Source organism: Maniola hyperantus, chromosome 14, assembly GCF_902806685.2.
Source record: "Maniola hyperantus chromosome 14, iAphHyp1.2, whole genome shotgun sequence".
NCBI classification, from domain to species: Eukaryota; Metazoa; Arthropoda; class Insecta; order Lepidoptera; family Nymphalidae; genus Maniola; species Maniola hyperantus.
In genome coordinates, this window is record NC_048549.1 from 3,637,666 (window position 1) to 3,658,140 (window position 20,475).

General features: G+C 35.2%; 1 protein-coding gene and 2 long non-coding RNA genes across 3 annotated transcripts in view; 2 read left to right on the plus strand and 1 right to left on the minus strand.

Moving 5' to 3' along the window:
* LOC117988252 (putative leucine-rich repeat-containing protein DDB_G0290503) overlaps window positions 1-20,475 on the plus strand; it is a 150,060-nt gene that overhangs the window by 70,597 nt on the left and 58,988 nt on the right. The gene's annotated exons all lie outside the window — the stretch shown is intronic.
* LOC138403245 (uncharacterized) overlaps window positions 1-20,475 on the minus strand; it is a 126,351-nt gene that overhangs the window by 68,501 nt on the left and 37,375 nt on the right. The gene's annotated exons all lie outside the window — the stretch shown is intronic.
* On the plus strand, window positions 2,746-4,566 carry LOC138403254 (uncharacterized). The gene is made up of 3 exons (XR_011237554.1): window positions 2,746-3,582; window positions 4,038-4,188; window positions 4,286-4,566. It is a non-coding gene; the product is annotated as an uncharacterized lncRNA (long non-coding RNA).

The window sequence follows — 20,475 nt, forward strand, 5'->3', positions numbered from 1 at the left end:
GCTTTTAATACTTGCTTTTAGTAATAACCATCGAATGCAGAAACACTTAGCGAAGATGGAATGTGTAATATGTAGTACATAGCTATACATAATATACTTGTACTTGGGTTATACTATAGGCAAACCACTCTAGATTTTATACACATATTATAAACTAACAAAGCAAAAGGTATCAAAGCCTTATCTTAAAACAGCGATCTTTTCCGGCTTTTAAGCAACCCTTGGGTAAAAGCAAAGGACATGCCACTACAGCTACTGATAAGGGATTATCTATCATACATATTAATAAACTTAAAATGATCTATTGTTGCGTAAAAAATCCGCAGTGCCACAAGGAGTCCTTCTGGGACCCATTTTGTAAATGCTATTTCTAAAATGACTCGAAGTAATATTATTTCATGTTTGTTTAATGTATTTTATTTTATTGTGTTCTTGAAGTTTATTGACGTTGACTGTAATACTTTATTAGGTAATCCTTTGTTAGAAACATTGTTTATCTAGTGTTTGAACGATAACACGCTACAGACCTATCGGGTGGAAATACTGTATAGGCATATATTATTGTGTATATCATTGTGACGCAATCTAATACTATTATCTTCCAAGTTTATCGTGCTAATTATTTAGTTAACATATATTATTATTTTGTGTTAGTAAAATATTAGCATAAAGACTTAGGTATATCGAGACTAAATTATTATTGACTAGTACCTAATCATATTAATAGCTATTAGCTATGTAAGAATGTTACGACTTAAGGATAATACATGTAATTATTTTCTTTAACATATTCTAAGGGCATTCTACAGCAGGTAATGGAGCCTTAAGTGTTTACACGTCCGTTGATGAATAACGGAAATGTACCTAACATGGTTGACTAGAAAACATGGTTTCGCTTTTTAAATGCACAGCGGGTATGCTAGACTAGACTAGTACCTATTACTAGTGCAGGATTTTAGAAAAGCCAACATTTTATCAATAAACTATCGCGTATGCCCGCGATTTCAAACCCCTATTTTATCCCCTTAGTGGTTGAATTTTCAAAAATCCTTTTATAGCGGATGTCTACGTCATAATAGCTATCTGCATGCCAAATTTCTGCCTTATCATTTCGGTAGTTTGTGCTGTGTGTTGATAGATCACTCAGTCAGTCATACCTACTAACCAAAAACACATAAATTCAACGGGAGTCGGTACCATTCATGGCGATTCCATACGCTTCATAGCAATAACTATAAAGTCCGCACAAAGCGGTACACATTTTGTTTATGTTTGTATTTACGATACCATCGTATACCGAATAGGCAATTCGTATTCGCATCAGTGGCAAATATTTAGGATAATAGGTGACCTGCTAGTTTAAAGGGCAGTTTCTAAATGCGTTACTGACGCGACCGTACGACGTGTTCGCACATACATTTACTTACACAATATAAAAATGTCCAGCTTATTATGTAAATCGTCACAAAACTATACTTATTTTAATCCATACTCCGTACTAATATTATAAATGCGAAAGTGTGTCTGTCTGTCTGTCTGTCTTCCTGCTAGCTCTTCACGGCCCATCCGTTTAACCGATTTCGATGAAATTTGGTATAGAGATAGCTTGCATCCGGGGGAAGGACATTGGCTACGTTTTATCCGGGAAAATAAAAGATTTCCCATGGGATTTTAAAAAACATAAATTCACGCGGCCGGAATCACAGGCATCATCTAGTAATAATATAAAAGTATAAAATAAAATTACAAAACTTTTAATAGGTATCAAAAAATTTAATTTAGATTAGGAATTAGAAAATGATTTGATAATAATTATTAATAATTATTCCTTGACATTAATGTTCTTGGATTCACAAATATCTTAGTAATAATTAACGGAATTTGATAAGTTTGCGTATCACCACCAGTTCCTCGTTAGTTGACTCTACAATTCTTCATACTTAGGGAAAACACACCTTTAAAATTAGTAGCATTCTTTGAATCGAGGTATTTAAATGAAATGTCATAGATATTCAGAAGACAGAAATCTTATCACGACTATTTGGTACCCTATTATTCCTAAATGTCAGCTCAAAAGGTCGAGAAGTTATTCTAAAAACACTAACAAGGGGTTAAAATATAGCCTTAACAGCTCAACGGTTAAGGAGCGGGCTGAATTCCGAAAGGTCGGAGGTTCAAACCTCACCCTTGCACTATTGTTGTACCTACTCACAGCACAAGCTTTACGCTTAGTTGGAGGGGAAAGGGGAGTATTGGTCATTATTAACATGGCTAATATTAAAAAAAAAACAACTAAAGGCTAGAGTCGCTAGAAGAGCATTTTTCAGTACTGGAAATGCGCGTGCCGTAAAAATGCGTGAGTGAAGCACTTCAGTGTCGATTTGTGCTGATATCAGGCGTATTTATTTTTTTACCGGATCGAGCATTTCAGCTGATGTCGTATGCATTTTTAGTAGCTGTATTGAAAAATCACCTTAACTCGACACCATTGGCTATTGCTTAAGGCGACGTGACTCAATTTCGGAAGAAAAAAATGATGCCCGATGAGTTGGAATTAATTTATCGATGTTTTTCTATCGATACCTACCTAACTGGGACAATTGAATGGGTCACTCTTGTCAATGACAATGAAACATGAAACGTAGGCGATTGCTACTTACCTACTTCTTATTGAAATTGTATCTAACTGTATTTGTTTGTAATGGTTTTAATAAGAACTTTTTTTAAATATATTTTTATGTTCACTGAAAAAAAGAATCAACCAAACTAGTTTTGTTGCTTAAATTTTAAACAAACTTTAGTCGTTAATAAATAAACTTTGACTATTTATTACATAACTAGTTTAGTGTGTGTTCTCAAAGGCAGTTGGGTTAATGTAGTAGGTTAATAAGTTACAAAACGTTTGGTTACTAGTAACTGAAACAACGTAAACCAATTTGTTTTTCTATAGCAACAAAACCGATGTCTAATACATAACATAACTATTTGCTTATTATTTATTTAATATTTGATCATATTTTACAAAACGTGTACATTTAGTGAATTACCAAACTTTTGTAGACATTAAAAAGCTTAATAAATTTGATAATAACATGTTACTTTATTTATTATCTATAAAGGTTTTACAGGTGATACCCTATTTATTTTACTGATAACAACCGTACTAAATGCTGTATTAATATAGTCAAACTTTAATTACAAATAATCTAACAATTTCAAAAATATCAATCAAACTTTCTTTAATATTTTAGCCTGTACGTTGTCCTGTTTCAATTTTATTCAGTGATCAGTGAGTGTGTTTATTTGGAGTCAGCAAAAGGAGTGCCTCGTAATTAGTGTTTACACTATTGTTTCTACAGTGCAGTACGGTTTCTACAACAGGTGCCTAATGGTTTTCGTAAAAAAGTTGTACCCTACAGCGCCTGGCCGAATATTTAAGAACATGAGTGACTTCGCGGAGGCGGCAGTGTCTGACGAAGGCACAAAGCTGGCTGAGCCTGACAATATCAATCTTCTATGATATTATCATAGAAGATTATTTAAAGTCGTGGGGCCTCGAGATGTACATTCCGAAATTTAAAGGTATGTACGCTGGTAGTAAGTATATTCAAAGTAGGTAATAGGTAGTTGTATGGTGGTTGCATAATGCTTTTTTCTGCCCATACAAAAATTTAACTTAAAATAGTCCCGTCGTCGTGGGCTGCCCCTTTATCGACACCCTGATCCTGATTGTTGGAATATCTAGATCTAGACCTTCAAAGTAGGTGCATAAATCATAGTAGGGTATAATAAAGGACGGTTTATAAACCGTCTGTGTGCCAAATTTCATCGAAATTTTAGTGTACCTAGGCGTGATAGTGGAATGTGGAACTAACAAATATCCATACTTTCGCATTTTTAATACAAGTGATATTATATTTGTCCCGCCCGTTTTAAATGGTTTGATATGTACAGTGTTACGTGTTTTTTATGTAGGTACTTAGTGTGTATCAGCATTTAATCATTATTTCTGAATTATGTTTACAATTATATTCTAGAACATGGCATTGACTTTGAAACATTGTTAATGTTGGCCGAGGACAACAAAGGAACTGGTACCTATGATTGGACACAGCGGAACTGATAAAACAACTATCCACAGTTAAAATAATGCTAACAGATGCTTTTCCGTCAGACCAGCAAAGTGATGTAAGTACAATCTTCTTAGCATGTGCGAGTGTAGATTTAGCTCTCTGGTGTAGTCGTCCTTCTCTAAATAAATTAATTCTTTGTTTAATTTTTTCAGTGTCCTGTCATGTGGATGAAAATATAGAAAAAGCAACTACAACAAAACCATACTTCAGATGATTTGGAGCTCCAGAAACAGAACAGATACAGAACAGATACAGAATGTGTATGTATAAATAAGTTTTGCAGGTAGGTAGGTACTTTAGTAAGGTTGAATTTTTATTTGTTTAATGCCAATTTAATGAAAACATATTTAATGAATAATGCATAATATTATATAATTGCTGTCAAATTACAAGTGAAGATACCTTCCTACTTAAAAAAGCTTGTGTAATTTCATTTATGATGATTAAAAGGTGACCGATCAATTGACAAAAAACAAATGACAAAGTTTCATTTCCCAAACAAATTTTGCCAAAATTAGAATCGTTTTATGATCGTTATAAAACTTATGTTTCTACAAATAATTCACTTGATAAAACAAATTAAGTACCAGACAAATTTTTATTTCATAAAATATCATTTGACAAACAATTGATTTCTTTAATCGTGTTAATTAGTAAAACAATATATCGCACTTTTTTTAAGAGAGACCGCTTACTATAATGGGGGGTCTCTTTCCACCCAGAAAAAAGGAGCCCCGCGAAGCGGGGCTCCGTCGACGGGCCCCGGTCGACGAGAAGAGACCACCACTATGGTGGGGGGTCTCTTTCCTCCCTCCCGCTCCCACCATCAAGAGCGAGCGAAGCGAGCTCGGGACTTGGGGCACTCCGACTCGGAACGGTTAGGTTAGAAGAGGATCTCATCATCTCCTTCGTGGGTTATTTTTTTCTTCACATCCAGAAAAAAGGAGCCCCATGATATTATTGCTGCGTTGCATAGGGGTTTGCATATGTATGCCAAACAGACTTTTTGTGTATTTTTTGTTAATTAGTTATTTAATCAAATAATAAATTTATCATCTATTATTTTGTAAAATCGCGAATTTGAAATAATAAATTTTTAAATGATATTTTAACATTCAGCAAATTTGCAAAGTAAAACATTTGTGAATAAAATATTTGTCAAATGATCTTTTGTAAAATGATATGTTTGCGGTATACGACGTTTGTGATTTGATTAGTTTTTCAAAAGTTTTTGGTGAACTGATAATTTGTCATACGTTTTTTGTCATTCATTAGTGAACCTAATACTGAAGCGGGTCAAACCATCCTCCAGGATAAAAAATAGATATTTCATACAAGAAGCCACTGCTCATTGGAAAACGTATAAAACAGCCCTTTTTAATTCTGGAAAATCGTCTCATAGTAAAAGCTATGTTTATGTTTCATCTGTAAGTTTTATAGGTTTGTATTTTTAATTTTGATATTGAGATTGTCAATTTTGATTAAGTATACTCGTACCTACCTATGTATGTGAGACGAAAAATAAATAAGTAGAAAGTAATGTATAATTTTATTTCAAATCAGTAACTTTAGCCAATATTAACTAACCAAACTGTTTAGTTATAACTTTTACTAATAAGTAACAAACCTAGTAGAGTAATGGTACGGTTCATGAAATCTAGCTTGTAATAGTATCTTTATTCTTATTTTTTTGTAACAGATGTAGTTTGTTGCTGAAATGTAAATGTACCGATGGGTTTGTTGGTTTTTGAACAAACAGACACAATATTGGTATGGGTTTACATTTTTAGCTTGCAAATGATATCTACTGCAAAAAAATAAGTACCCATGTAAATACTAAAAGCTAGATTTCATTAACCATAATACCATTACTCAACTAGGTTTCTTATTTATAACTGAACAGTTCCCTACCATTACTCAACTAATTTAGTTACGTATTACTAAACAGTTTGGTAACTACTAACACACCAAGATATCTTAATAACAATCACACTGTTCACATATCAGTAACAATAAAAAATAGTAATCCGTTGACAAAGTGTTTTGTAACCAAATGCACACCATTAGGCTACCAGTAGGTAAACAGTTTGTTAAATTGATACAAAACATTTTACATATTAACAACATATCGACTTGTTAATAACAAACGCACAGTAAAGGTACCAGTAGGGCGCAGGTTGCTTAAAAGATACAAAATCGAAAAGTACTTAACAAGAAGATGGAGTGTTATGCGTTCATTAACTGGTTGCTTAAAAACAGTAAAACAGTTCAATTAACTTCAACAAAATAACTTTAGCAACTAGTACCTCAAATCAAATAGCAAAAGTCAGTTTTGTAGCTAGTAAAACATAGTTTGCAAGTCACTTTTTTTGTGTAAACAGTAACCAAAGTTTTTGTAACTGTATACAAAACATTTCTTTCAGTGTTGAAACCACTATATGCGTTCAAATATTGTTTGGCATAGCTTGAATTCTGGGGTTAGGCTTATATGCTACTATTTACCATCTTGATCAACCCATCGCCGGCTCACTACAGAGCACGGGTCTCCTCTCAGAGTAGAAGGGTTTTGGCCACGCGCCTTATAGCCTTGTCGCATTGTACTACAAAATACATGCTGAAAAAGTGAAGTTTTGGACAAGAGTTAGGTTTCATAATATCAACTGCATTTACTAAATCGCAGGATTTCTACTTACGAGTGATAACAACAAAAGTTTAAATACAAAAGTTGTATGAACGTGTAATATGGTTGGATATATTTGGGTGTTACCTATGCTTTTTATTTCGTGAACTCGTAACTCCGAAACTCCGCTAACCTGCCCTGAAAGCTTTCCTAGTTGTACTCTCAACCAGAATATATTACAGTTTGAAATTTATTTTTAGTATACAATGCAGTTGTTTTTGCAATGTGCTCTAAAATGGCAGTCATTTGAAATTTTTTACATATATTGATTTTTAATTTTGTTAAATGTAGAGCACTAGAACTTTTTGCTATTACTATTTTAGTATTTTTATGTGATTTTCATTTCACGGTGCATTGGCAAAGTTTTGTAAAGGAATCCTAAAAACTGAAACTTTTTAAGTACCTAGTCTAGGTATACCTATTTCCTTTTTGAAATTCGAGTCTCATTATAAATTGTACTGAATTTGATTGTCATTGTTAAAATTTTCAGATCATATAACTACAAAATCATATTTTCTACTATTGGAAGAATTGAATAAGATATTAGAGTAGATTTACTAATCGTTCTAAAATAATTAAATAAAATTTTAGAATCATACAATTAAATTACAATGACAAAAAAAATCTTAAAACTAAAAGTAAATTATTATTCGGTAGCAACGTCGTCAAAAATTCCATCCCTGTTTGCCCCTGGGCCAAAGGTGCCCATTATGCTGGCTAGCAGCATTGCTACGCTGAATGGCGATGGCAAATCTTTGGACCAGGTAGGCCCCAGAGTGCGGGTTAAAGAAGTATAATCCATACTTAATATTATAAATGCGAAAGTGTGTCTGTCTGTCTGTCCGTCCGTCTGTCTGTCTGCTAGCCTTTCACGGCCTATCCGTTCAACCGATTTTGATGAAATTTGATACAGAAGTAGCTTGCATCCAGGGGAAGGACAAAGGCTACTTTTTATCCCGGAAAATCAAAGAGTTTCCCACGGGATTTTTAAAAATCTAAATCTACGCGGATAAATCGTGGTTATCACCTAGTAATTATTATTGCTTGTGTACATATGTATTGAGTTTCGATTTTCAAACCAATGACAATGGTGTACTTCATGAAATATCACGCGAAATAATTCTTATGACAAATACAATGCAGTCATCAAATTCGTCACCAATTACTTTGAATGCATAAATGGTGGGTGTATGTTTATCAAAACAAACACTATGGTTCCTAAAATCGGTACTGTATGAGACGTGACCTTGTAAGTACGTGATCCGTTAGCCAATGCTCCAAAATATTGGCAAAGATTCTCTTCTTATCTCTTGTTTTATTAGAGTTCCGTACTTCAAAAGGAAAAAAGGAACCCTGATAGGATCACCTTGTTAGCTGTCTGTCCGTCGTACTTCCCGTTGATTTAGAAATTAGAATCACGAAATTTGGTAGGTAGTTAGGTAGGTCTTATAGCACAAGTAAACAAATAAAATCTGAAAACCGTGAATTTGTGGTTCACAAAAAAAAAATGTGTTCATGAACAAATATTACTAATATTTGTTCAATTTTTCAATTTTCAAAGTTAGATAACTATACCAAGTAGGATATCATATGAAAGGGCTTTACTTGTACATTCTAAAACTGATTTTTATTTATTTTAATGCTTGCTTCGTTTTTGATTTATCGTGCAAAATGTACCGAAAAAATACGACTGTAATATGTACTCTCAGTGCGCGAGTCTGGCTCGCACTTGGCCAGTTTTTTATGGTAGGCAAACCTACCATAACGTTTGACTACGATATATTTATGCTGGTACGAATACCTTTAACTTTATAGTAATTGTCATCTTCGCTATTTTAAAAGGAGAATGGCAGTTTTATATGGCTTGGAAGTGAGCCGGTGCAGATGAGTTGAGATAATGACGATGACGTGGCGTGGGGATGACATTCTAAAAAAGCTTACGTCACGTATGTGTATAAATGAAGCCCTATAAGTCTATGAAGAAGACATTGTGTCTGTATAGTCTGTACACAACTCCCCCACTTGTATGTAGGGTTTAGCCACAGATAAAGTAAATAAATATCACTTGCTTAACGGTGAAGGAAAACATCGTGAAGAATCATCATGCCTGAGAGTTCTCCATAATGTTCTCAAAGGTGTGTGGAGTCTGCCAATCCGCACTCGGCCAGCGTGGTAGACTATGACCAAATCACCGAGGAGCAAATAACCATTCTCATTCTGAGAGGAGACCTATGCTTTGTAGTAAGCCGGTCTTGGGTTGATCATGATGATGATAAAGGGAAGTAATATCTGTGGGTTTAGGCTACCTGTTGTATATTGTTGGAAAGTCACCCCAAGCCCAGGATGATCACCAAGGCTAAGAGGAAAATAGCTGTTTTAACTTAAACATCACACAATTACAAGAACAAGTAGGTCCCTAACTATCTCCTGTTCATACAAACCTATAGTTGACCTTTTTGTCCGTACGTGATTTGTAAGCAGATGTCGTTTGATGCTGGCCAAGTTTCTTTCGTGTTATTTACTGAACTCTTCAAGTTGTTACGTCTTAAAGGATTTTGTCAGTATTTGGAGATATTACCGCTTTTTGTTGACGTTTTCCTGTTGTTTCTTTCTTTGTTTTTGTTTTTTTGTTTGATCAAAATGTAATAATCTGCTAGAAATTCCGTATGGTATCTGGCCACCCCAGGCACAATCGAACACTTTTCGCAACTTTTTCACTGACAAGCGTTGCAAACAAAAGCCACGGGAGTCATGCGTCTCATCCATACTAATATTATAAATGCGAAAGTGTGTCTGTCTGTCTGTCTGCTAGCTTTTCACGGCTCAACCGTTCAACCGATTTTGATGAAATTTGGTACAGAGTTAGCTTATATCCTGGGGAAGGCTACTTTTTATCCCGGAAAATTAAAGAGTTCCCACGGGATTTTAAAAAACCTAAATCCACGCGGACAAAGTCGCGGGCATCATCTAGTTATTTACTAAAAATGATTCTAATTTACTGCCGAAAAAAATAATAGGAGCCTTATTTCTTAAACTATTGGGTAAATAACTACGTAAGCATTTTTTAAATAATAATAGTAGGACTTGCAATTATTTAAGGTTTTGAGTGTATTTCTAGTCTCTACTATTGTGTTGCGAACAAGTGCCACTAAATTGAATGGATCTAGAATCTACATCTACTATCAAAGTGAATTTATTACAGTATCCAATAAAAGGTCATACAAAAAGCAATATCTCGCAGAGCACGTCAACGCGTAATAAATAAAGCGCGCAGAGCTATGCGATGGAATTGTCCCGTATATTTGTTTTGGCTCATTTGATCGCCGCACGTATTGATGATTAAATAATATTAGGGATAGGAGAAAATGATTAGTTCTCTATTATAAGGGTTCCGTACTTTAAAAGGAAAAAAGGGCCCTTTTAGAATGACTTCGCTTTCTGTCTGTCTGTCGTGTCTATCAAGACTAGGGGAATCAAAGCCTAGGGTCGGTAAGTACTATCCGTTGACCTAGAATCGTGCAGCAGTCTTATAGTAAAGGAAAAAATCCGAAAATCTTAAAGGACCATGGGAATTTTTGTATGGACCCTGGGCTGATAACCAATAGAGTTCTAATGTATGTTATGTTATGTATGTGTCTGTCGGTCTGTCAAGAAACCTACAGGGTACTTCTCGTTGACCTAGAATTAAAATTTAAAATATATTTTCTAGATTAAAAGTCGGAAGTTTTTTCATATAAAGTAATATCGTCTTCGAGTTACGTCGTACGGGGCTTTCTCCGAACCTAATTATAAATTTGCCACGCATCTCAAGAGCTGGTTATAAAGCAATTTCTACATAATAATATATTATTATTATGTAATATACGTTATTTACGTTTATTAAACATAATTCAATACTCATAATGAACAGGATTATAACAGACAACGTGTCTTGTATATAAATGAAGAGAAATGTCACATACGCCGCCATACATTCCTACACAGCGATAAATATCTGAATATTCATCAGTTATTGTGAATGGAAAATAAAATTATTGTATGCATTCTTACATCTTCTATATATGTAAGGTATATAATGTGTAGATGAATCGCTAAATTGGTGTTGCTGATCGCAAATCTCGAGAACAGCTGAACCGATTTCGCTAATTCTTTTTTTATAATATTCCTTGAAGTACGAGGATGGTTCTTACGGAGAGAAAAAATTAAAAAAATTGAATCGACTATTAGGCGGTACGAAGTTCGCCGGGGCAGCTAGTAGGAAATGAAATGACGTAAAGCTTATTAGTTTTCTGCTGGACATAGGTCTCTTGTAGGGACTTTCACACGCCACGTTCATGCGCCGCTTGAATCCAGCGGCTCCCTGCGACTCGTCTGATGTCGTCCACCCACTTAGTGGGAGGTCTTCCGGCGCGAGGTCGCCATTCCAGCACCTTGAGACTCCAATGTCTATCGGTTTTACGAACCATGTGCCCTGTCCATTGCCACTTCAGCTATGCAACCCGTTGAGCTATGTCGGTTTCTCTAGTTCTCCTACGGATCTCCTCATTTCTGATTTGATCACGTAGAGAAACTCCAAGCATAGCTCTCTCCATCGCCCGCTGAGTGACTCTGAGCTTTCTTATGAGGCCCATAGTTAGCGACTATGTCTCGGATCCGTCTGTCATCTCTGGAAACACGCAATGTTCGAAGACGTTGGTCTTCAAGCACTGAGGAATTTTCGATAAGAAGACATCTCGACTAAACTTAAGTAACGATTAAGCGACTCTGAGTGACGGCTGTATTAAAGGATTACTGTGGAGTTAAAGTGACAAAAACAGCTATTGTGTGTAACAGAACGAAACTTTATGTAATAATTATACCTAGGTAGGTACATAATATTATAAAAAGTATACAGCGAGGTCGTACCTACTTTTGAGAGGCAAAAAATTTTAATATATCAGTCAAGGTGAATCGCATAGTAAGCAGGTACCTTCAAACAAAGGTGGACACAAACTATAAAAAGCTATGCTTTTTGCATACAATGAAAATATTGAAAATGTTTATACAATCACTATATATCTATACAGTACATCGTTTTATTCAAGTCTACGCGGACGAAGTCGCGGTCATAAGCTAGTCCCGCAATAAGTGAAAATCCTTTTTAAGGTTTTGCTAATATGATATTCATGTAAATTGTCTACTGAAGCATCGCTTTTACTCACAGAATCTTCTGAATATATAAAAGGAAAAGGTGACTAACTGACTGACTGACTGACTGATCTATCAACACACAGCTCAAACCGCTATCTGCATGCCAAATTTCAGCCCGATCCGTCCTGGAGCGCGCTGGACGGATCGGGCTGAAATTTGGCATGCAGATACCTATCATGACGTAGGCATCCGCTAAAAAAGGATTTTTGAAAATTCAACCTCTAAGGGGGGGAAATAGGGGTTTGAAATTTGTGTAGTCCACGTGGACAAAGTCGCGAGCATAAGCTAGTATATGATAAAGCTATATATATACGTTAGCTTTAAGTATTATAGATAGTACTATACCTAGTTTCTCCTTTCACCAAAGGTTGCCTGGTAGAGATTGCTGTGAGCAATAAGGCCGCCTTTGCATACAATTATTTTTTAGTTTTAGTTTCTGTAATAATTATGTTATATTTTTTGTGTGCAATAAAGTATTTCTATCTATCTATCTATCTATCTATCTATCTATCTACTATGTATAAATTGTAACTATTCGTATCATAGGTATACATAGTACGTTCTGGGAAATGTACGACTGACGTTATATTTTCTGTTAGCTTTATGATGGGGGCCTGGGGAATAGTTTACCTACTTGCGTAGGTTCAATGAATTGTTTACGAGGTTGTGACGGTAATCTTTACATATCGGGGTATGAAGTATTGCGGGGTATTGCGACGGAGTGGCCAGAATATTTATGTAAGAGACGTGACTTACATTGAAGTTAGTTTTTTTACGTATCAAACAACTTTTGATAGACTTTAGTGAAGTTTTGTTCCACTAGAAGAAATGTCCTTAAAATGGAGTCAGATGAAATCTACGAGTAAGTTGTTTTGTTACCAACATAGTAAGGCAAGAACAGTCTACTTTGTTGCTATCTTATAAGTCAAATTATTATATTATTACTTGTTGGTATGATAATATGTCAAATCGATTTTATCGAAGCAAATATGCATATAATTTATATCGAAGATATTATATAGATTTACTAGCTGATAGCTGATGCCCACAACTTCGGCCAAGTGGATTTAAGTTTTTAAAAATTGTTACTCAGAAACTTTTTGATCTTTCGAGATTTGTCACTCTCCAGGATCTTCAACTCATAATTATGTATATGACAGGCAAAAAATAATATCGATCCATTGCTCCGTTGCGCCGTGATTGAAGGGCAACCAACAAACAAACGCACTTTCGTATTTATACTGAGTAGTGACGTAGCAGACGTAGTGACGACAATATACATAGATCCGTGGTCTCCTATTCACTAAAAAGTATCTCAAAATTTATTTAGTTTTTCCAAAGAAAAATATCCGTAATACATTACACATAAAAAAATCATTAGAGAACAAATATATGTGATAGAATAATTAATAGATAATGCATACGCATCGGCTCTAAATTGGATTGCGGCCTAAAATCGTATTTAGGTCATTTTAATCTATAAACTGCAATATTGTCGATACTATAATGGTTATTAGTAATGCATAGAGATTGCATACATAATTTTGATGTCGATATTTTGCTGTCTTGTTCTTTGTGGAGATGTTCTGAACTAGAACTACATAGAAAATTATAGTTTGAGAAATATTATGTGACAAATAACTAACTTGACTTAGGGCCTGTTTCACAACCTCCAGATAAGCTTTATCTAACGAATAAATTTGACGTTATGACAGTTTTTGTATTGAAAATCCGTCAAAGTGTCATATTTATCCAATAGATGAAGTATATCTGGCGATTGTGAAACAGACCCTTAGTTTTCATTTAGTAGGTACAACGTACTACGTAACTAAACGTAGCGCAGCAAATTTCAGTTTAGAGAGCAGGAGTTGCAAGATATAGGTAAGGCTAATATTTTCCAAATTCCAAATTAAAAGACTGCAATTTATTGATTTTATTTTTAGATTTAAAAAGGGATAGACAATTCTATTAAAAGTAAAATAAAACAACATTAAATTAAAACTAAAATAAAGTAAATTAAAATATAGTTTAATCAATACTTATAATAATTCTCAAATAAAATTTTAGGGCTTACTTGCATGGATTCCACTCTAATCGCTAGGTCTTCTCAGTAGAATATCTATGCTTTCCGTGAGACCGATCGGTGAAAGAAAGGAGTAATAAATTGGACCTACCTACTTTAGAGCCTACTAGGTACCTACATCATCATCAATACTTATAATAAAACTGTAACAGGTCAAATTCTGTACATTGAAGATATTTTGAATTTTTTTTTTCGAGGGCACTCTATAATCGATACTGAACCCAAAACTGTAATTTTTTTCATTTTTGTCTGTCTGTCTGTCTATCTGTCTGTCTGTCTGTCTGTCTGTCTGTCTGTCTGTCTGTCTGTCTGTCTGTATCACGGCCGCGCATCACGCTGAAACTACTGAATGGATTCCAATGAAACTTGGTACGATTTGAGGTCATACTATGAGGAAGAATATAGGATACTTTTTATCCCGAAATTCAGCATGGTTCCCGTAGGAGAGGGGATGAAAGTTAAAATGTATACTGAGTTGTAATTCATTAACGCGTGGTCCGATTTCATTCATTCTTTTTTTGTTAGAAAGAGGATATTTTAAAAATTGTGCCGTAAATATTTCAAGGTCATCGGTTTTTAACCGACTGTCAAAAAGAAGGTGGTTCTTTTTTCTACATCGATTTTTTCGAGATTTCTGGACCGATTTGCAAAATTTTTTTTTAAATCAACAAAAAAGTTTTCGTGGTGGTCACATAAAAAATTCTGGATTCAACTCCTTAATCCTGATGCTGCAGGGTTACTGCCCGCCTGAGTTATCAAGATTCAGGAAGTGTTCATAGTGAATTCATATTGTAGGTACCAAGCAACGACTTTATTCTCAGACTTCAAGTCTCAACTCCTCAACCCTGATGATGTAGGGTACAGCAATCCTAAACTATAATGTTTCAGGAACTGCGGATGATGCAAAATTATTTTAGGTACCAAGCATAGGCTACATCATTGAACTTCGGATCCTAACTCCTCAATCCTGATGCTGCAAAGTACTGAAGTCCTAAATCGTGGGGATTTTAGAATTTCTGATAGTGAATTGATATTTAAAAAAAAAAAAATTTGAATCGACTGTTAGGCGGAACGAAGTTCGCTGGGTCAGCTCAGCTAGTTGTTACATAAAATCGCTTGAACCTACCTACTAAATAGCATAATATCGGATACGCCTAGTTGAAGATGCCCTTCAGCAGCGATCATTCAATTACGAAGAGATACCTAGAATCTAGATTTGTCGAGAATTCTAGCTGATAATAATATAGGTGGCACTCGCAATATCAAAGTTGGAGATAAGAGTTGCGTAATGTTTGAAAGAATGAATGCTTGTTTTATTTGTATGAGATTCTGAGTGTAAAAGTTAAAGAGAGAGAGCCAGCGCGTGCCAGACCTTCGTTATTTTATAAAAGCTGAAAGTTTCTCTGCGTATTGTCCCCAACACAGGGGGGAACGATCAGCAACTGTGAAGTTTGTATCATGGTGGCTTTGGGAGATAACAAGTAGGAATAAAGGTGTAAAAAACCTTATGTCAAAGTATAAAGTCTATTTTTTATATATTTTCTACGAAAGTAGTAGAAATCACGTCATGCATTGCCAGACACTTAGTGATGTCGTAGCAAACCCTTGCCAGACGCCGTTAAAGTTTAAAAGTTTAAAGGTGTCTGGCGGGGGTTGAAACGATACTGAGTGTCTGGCAATGCATAACATGATTTCGGACCGCCAAGGCTGGATTAAAATTCGCACCTATGCCACGGTTGGGCAATATCGGCAACCCATCGCCAGCCTATTACTTATCACGGGCCTCCTCTCGGAATGAGAAGGGTTTTGGCGTAGCGTAGCCTACCACCAAGTGCGGCTTCGCAGACTTCATACACCTTTGAGAACATTATGGAGAACTCTCAGGCATAAAGGTTTCCTTATGACGTCTTCCTTCACCATTAAAGCAAGTGATAATTAAGTAAGTAATTGTTCAAAACACGCTTAACTCGGAAGTTAGAGGTGCTTGCTCTGAATTGAACCTCGGACGAAAGCATTTCATTTAATCACTAGACTACCACCGCTTTGCATCTTATACGCATCTTATGAGACGATTGCATCTTTATGCTCTTAGATCTGTGTGACAGAGCTGAAAGTCGTTTCAGTAAATCGAAAACAGTTTACACTTGCGTTTTACTCTTACTTTTCCGAGATGTAAAAAAAGAAGATTATCATAATGTAATCCGAACAGCGGTTTGCTACTTTACTTTGCGAGTATAATGGTTTATTCCAGACGTTTTTACTTGTTACCACGCCTTTTCACTTTCGCCTCTCGTGAATATACAACGCTTATTGCAGTTAAATCATGCGATGCATTGTGCTTTTCATTTTATCTGTGAGATTATAGCGTACTTGTAAATATGAAAGTTCTTTTTACCTAACTGCGGAAGTGTTTTGCAAACTGTAGGCTATGTTTAACCATTTGTAAACTGTGTTTTTAAACATCTTACAGCCGTACTCAGAGTCGCTAATCGTTACTTAAGATTGAGTTAAAACGAGACAGATTTATGTGAGAGATATAGCTCTGTCTCGTTTTAACTAAACTTAAGTAAGGATTAAGCGACTCTGAGTACGGCTGTAGTGTTTAAGCAATAAGTAAAGTGGCTGCGTTCCGGAAAATTTTCCGTCATGTGAATGTGTGATGGACTATGGCCTAAACTCTTCTTATTATGAGAGAAGACCCGTGCTCGTTGAGTGGGGCAGACGGTGGGTTGACATGATGAGGTATTTTTGTATATTACTAAATGTATTTTATTTCGTCTTATCTCCCAAATTACTCATAAAATTTTGAAAAACAAGGTTTTGACTTGTGACTTATTGGCTACATTTTTTATTTTGGAAACAAATGATTTTTCGGGACAATCTTGCAAATGAAATTGGCAAATCGGTAAACTAAGACCTTGTTCTTCCCATGGCTGCACGGGCTGTACTAATCAAGCTTAATGCTTTGCTATACTTATTAGTTTAATTTCGATTTTGGTTTTTACTAAGTAAATTGTCTACTAATCTAGTTTAGAAGAGATCAAAACATAACTATTTAGTATTGAACTATTAATTATACTTCTCACGACACAGATTATAGTGATTATACAATAGTTATGGTTAAGTACGATACCAAGAAAATGGTAGACCGAAGAGCAGAACTAATCGTTTAATTCTAACAAAAAATTAAGTACAACAAAAAACGTGATCTTTTAAAAGTGAGAGAAAGTGAACCTTAACTTGCTTATACAAGGATCATATTTCAACATGCGTGTTTTTTTGGATTCTCGTGATTTGTATTGAGCAACAATATAAAAAATCCCATTGGATTTTTTTGTATAGATGGTGATTCGCCACTTTTTTGCCATTCCCTTGAGGCTCATGTGGGTTATTCATAATATAGTACGTACTCGTAGTACCAGCATATTATTCTTAATTGTATGGTATGTCATAGTTACCTACATATCTATGTTGGTATATATAATAAACCGATTTTGATTTAGTTTTTAGGGTTCCGTACCTCAAAAGGAAAAACGGAACCCTTATAGGATCACTTTGTTGTCTGTCTGTCTGTCTGTTTGTCTGTCAAGAAACCTACAGGGTACTTCCCGTTGACCTAGAATCATGAAATTTGGCAGGTAGGTAGATCTTAAAGCTGACATTTGGGGAAAAATCTGAAAACCGTGAATTTGGGGTTAGATCACACAAAAAAAATTAAATTGTTGTCATGAACTAATAATTAGTATTTTCAACTTTCGAAGTGAGTATATCAAGTGGGGTATCATATGAAAGGTCTTCACCTGTGCATTCTAAAACAGATTTTTATTTATTTTTATGCATCATAGTTTTTGAATTATCATGCAAAATGTCGAAAAAATACGACTTTACTACCGAACCCTCGGAGCGCGAGTCTGACTCGCACTTGGCCGGTTTTTTTATCTAGATTTGGCAGACATTTTATTCGCTTTCGTCGAAAAATACTTTCATTTTTAAGTGCAATTACTTGCATATCCTTTGTTATTTGTTATTGCATCAAGCTGTTTAATGTGCGTTAATGTTCCAATGACATCAGGCGATTCTGACGCAAAACATTATTCATTTTTAGTTCAAATAATGTTTTCTACACTAATATTATAAAGAGGAAAACTTTGTTTGTTTGTTTCTTTGTTTGTTTGTTTGTTTGTTTGTACTGAATAGGCTCAAAAACTACTGGACCGATTTTAAAAATTCTTTCACCATTCGAAAGCTACATTATCCACGAGTAACATAGGCTATATTTTATTTTGGACAAAAATAGGGTTCCGTAAGATATTTGGGTTTTTCGGACACAAGGTGTAAAAAATCAACCAGAAAAGTTACTTATTTTGCGTACGCTGCCTAAACTATAAAAGATAGAACCATAAAATGTTCTAATTAATTGTAGATCTTATAAATATCTACAAAAAAGTCCGCGACACACTATACCCATCTATGTCGAGTGAGGCACAGCAACCATTTTTTTATTTATAAATCTTGAATTTTTTTTGGACTACATTTAAACGCGTTTATTTTACTCATGCTATTAATCCTTATCAAAATAAATGATTTCATCACTAAGAACAGTTTATGGAGATAATATTTGGTCTTTGAATGATTAAAATTGGACGTTTGGTTTTGAAGTTATGGCGAAATTAAAATATTACGATTTCTGCTGCACGGCCCGTTGTATTATATAAAGAGGTAATGTCGTTAAGTTTGTTTGTAGGGGGTAATCTTTAGAACTACTGAACCGATTTTAAAAATTCTTTCACCAGTAGAAAGCTAAATTATTCCTGAGTGACATAGGCTATACGGGATCTTTAAAAACCTAAATCTACGCGGGCGAAGCCGCGGGGATCAGCTAGTAAAGAATAAGGCATTTTCGGAGAAAAATTATCATGCAGGGATTTTGAATGTCTTGATTTGTCAAAGTTGGTTTTTTGTAATTTACAGTTATACTTACCTAATTTTTCTCTTCATGTTTGTGGTGTACTGACTAAATACTGGTTTTTCTAATTAAACCACTGGCTTTGGCTCGTGACTTCGTCCGGTGGATTAAGGTTATTTTGCCGCTTTAAGAATCTTTTACTTTATCTGGACAAAAAATGAGTTATGTGCTTTTCCAATCAGTTGAGAGTCATCAGATTTTTCGATACGCCTTATATACCTATTGTTGCAAACGTCACACACATTTTTAGTAGGTTTTTTTTTTTTTTTTTTTTATTCAGATACAAGTTAGCCCTTGACTGCAATCTCACCTGATGGTAAGTGATGATGCAGTCTAAGATGATAGCGGGCTAACCTGGAAGGGATATGGCAGTTTTTATTAAACCCGTACCCCTTTGGTTTCTACACGGCATCGTACCGGAACGCTAAATCGCTTGGCGGCACGGCTTTTGCCGGTAGGGTGGTAACTAGCCACGGCCGAAGCCTCCCACCAGACCAGACCAGAAATTTAGAAATTATAAAATTCCAAACCCCTGCCAGGAATCGAACCCGGGACCTCCCACTATTAAGACCACAGCGCTCACGACTGCGCCAGGGAGGTCGTCAAAAATCAGCCCCTTCTCATTCAATCCAGGTTGCCTCAGGATAACATATGAAAATCGCCGTCATTCCAACAAGCAGCTATAGCATGTTCAATTTATAAAATGTATACCTTTCATCAACATCATCAACAACCGATCGCCGGCTCACTACTGAACATGGGTCTTCTTTCAGAATAAGAAGGAACTACACACATATCTTAACTTCATATTATTTCCCATTTAATATTTTGTATTCGTTATTTGATGTTTTATTATTTTTTTGTGTTCATCCCTTTTTCCTTTCAGCAAAAGGGTCAAAGATTGTGCTTAGACTCGCTATTTATTTCGTATCTGATAAAGAAACTTTATTGCCATCGTAGCCTTCAATGTCAATATTAGCAGCAAGCCGAATATAACAACAAACCTATTTCGGATGATATTGCTTGGCTCATCCGTTTCTACCCATTCCTGAGTAAACAAGCCTATGCTTATTGTAATAATATACAGTACTTTCGTAATATTTGTGCAATTAAGGCTTTTATTACAATTAGAACTAAAGTCGAGAATTCAATATTTATAAGGCTTTTTAAAAAAACCTTTCCTTTTTTTTGTATTTTTGCTCTGAATGTAATTTTTGTGTATTTTGAACCGTCCTGGGTCCTGGTATATTGCGTTACCTAATCAGCAATCTGAAAGACAGGATGCATTGTTGATGTTGACGGTGGCGTCACAACGAACTGAGGCATCCCATATCACCGAATCATCGTGTTTGATTAATGATGATTTGCCATGTAAATGATCCCACATGAACAAACGAGATTGAATGCCGCACATACCAACGCT